We start from the raw sequence: 2,455 nt of genomic DNA on the forward strand, positions 1-2,455 counted from the left end.
AATTGTTATATCTCATTGTTATATTCATATTTGTAGCATTCTTTATGTTATGTTCTTATATGTTTTATAATTTTAATAAAAATAGTTTTTATAACACACTACTTATGTTACAACATCTACATGTTTACGCTTCATACTTTACAATACATGACTTCATTAGGGATGCCAATAAAACCCGAACCCGATGGGAAAACCCAGAACTCGACATAAATGGGATGGGTAATACTCGACCCATTAGGGTTTGTGACGGGTTTAGGATTAGTTTTAAAATTTTCGCGGGTTTGGGATTCTAATGTACCCGATTACCCGACCCGATTACCTGATAACATAAAACCCATCTATGTACCCGATATATATATATATATATATATATATATATATATATATATATATATATATATATATATATATATATTATTCCAAATATATTATTTGTCAAAACTTGTTTATGTTAATTATTTGAGATATTTTATCTTTATGGTAACCATCTTTGTAATTGATTAGTTATATTTTGTCAAAACTCGGCGGGTTTTGAGTCGGGTATACCCGAAGGGTATTTTATCAAAACCCGATAGGAAACCCAAAACCCGATGGGAAAACCCGAAACCCGACGGGTAATTACCAGTTAAACCCGACCCATTGTCATCCCTAGACTTCACTAGATGATAAAGTCTTAATTAGAGAGAAAATTACCTAAATAGCCCTTTTGATGAGAGAGAGAAAAGGCAATATAGCCCGTGAGATTTCAAATTCCAAAAATAGTCCACCAAATCCAACGTCCTCGTGAGTTTTTGAGATTCCCCGTGAGTTTTCGTGGACGAATAAAAATCTGCCATGTGTTTTTCATTTTCACATACCACGCTATTATTCATCCCAATTCTGTCTGAATCGTTATTTTTGTCATCAAATATAACCTGAAGAAAACCAACTGTAACGTGATGTTTCAAGCTGTTTTCATCGGTAACGTGACTTTTCAAAATTATGGTTTTTAAAGTTATTTTGAAATTCATCTCCAAAGATGAATTTCAAATGAATTTTGTAAATTTAAAAAAAACCTAAAATATCTTCATCATATTTATCACCTTCATCATCTTTCCGGCCACTGACACCATCACCATATGAATCTATCTAACCCTTAACCTCAACGAAAACTAAAGTACAAATGAAAAGAATTCTTTTATCTACAAAAACTTGACACCAAATGATTCAAAAATGAAACAAATGATATATATTAATTTCACGGACTCCTAACACACCTCCGGCGGACACTTACTAGGCAAAATATGAAAACTCAACACTCGCTGCCCAACCGGAGTATCCAAAACCGCCAACCGCCACCACATTCACCACCAAAATCCCACCACCACCACGGACAACACACACCCTACATATCACCTCCTCATCCATCGCCGCCGCCACAGCCCCTTTAAACATCTCATCCTCCATAACATCCACCCATACATCCACCACATCATCATACTTCCTCAACACACCTTTTAACTCATCCACCATATATATCACCTCCTCATCCATTGCCGCCGCCAGACCTCTCCAACCACCCACCATCCCCTCCGGCATCGGCAACCACTTATCGGAATTCACATCATAAACAACACCTTCTTTACCACCATTAATTATATAAAGCTTCTCTTTTCATCCCACAGCATCAATGGTTCACGGCTAAACTTCACATCTATCAAAGAACTCATTTTCTTCAAAACCCCATTTGATATTTCACTCTTTTCATCAAAAAGATTCGATTCCCGAAACACCCATTTCTCCACGGACCTTGCAATGGTCTGTGTGAAGTGTGAGCCTATCTCACTCGCGACGACCACGGCGACGCGTGAGACTCCGGCGGCGCACCACCGTCGTGGTTTTTGAAGTGGGGTCCAATAAACCAAGTCTTGGTAACTGGGTTGAAGATTAATGGGTGTTAAAGATGATTAAGGTGACGAAGATGAAGATGAATATGAAGAAGAAGATGTAGAAGATTATGAATATGATTTTTTTAAAGACAAAATTCAAATGAAATTCATCTTTGGAGATGAATTTTAAAAAAACACAAAAACCATCTATTTTGAAAACTCACGTTGGAGACGGAAACAACTTGAAACATCATGTTAAAGTTGGTTTTCATCAGGTTAGATTTGATGTGAAAAGTAACGTTTAAGAAGGATTTGGGATGAAAACTTGCGTGGTAGGTGGGAATGCATGACACATGGCAGATCTTGATTGGTCCACGAAAACTCACGGGGAAAATCCCAATGTCACGTGGAAGTTGGATTTGGTGGGCTATTTTTGGAAAACAAATCTCACGGGCTACTTTTGCTTTTCTCTCTCTTCAAAAGGGGCTATTTAGGTAATTCTCTCTTTAATTAATGTCTTTTTTGTTTCATGATATTAGTTAGAAATATGTTTTAAATTGTCATTTTTCTATACTTGTCTTTGTATG

General features: G+C 36.6%; 1 pseudogene; it reads right to left on the reverse strand.

Moving 5' to 3' along the window:
• Nucleotides 1-1,247: 1,247 nt before the first annotated feature.
• On the reverse strand, nucleotides 1,248-1,930 carry LOC143629075 (F-box/kelch-repeat protein SKIP25 pseudogene; annotated as a pseudogene).
• Nucleotides 1,931-2,455: the final 525 nt, after the last annotated feature.

Source organism: Bidens hawaiensis, unplaced genomic scaffold, assembly GCF_021521415.1.
Source record: "Bidens hawaiensis isolate Kalapana, Puna unplaced genomic scaffold, B.hawaiensis_p1.1 tig00000459_1, whole genome shotgun sequence".
In the NCBI taxonomy this organism is placed as follows: Eukaryota; Viridiplantae; Streptophyta; class Magnoliopsida; order Asterales; family Asteraceae; genus Bidens; species Bidens hawaiensis.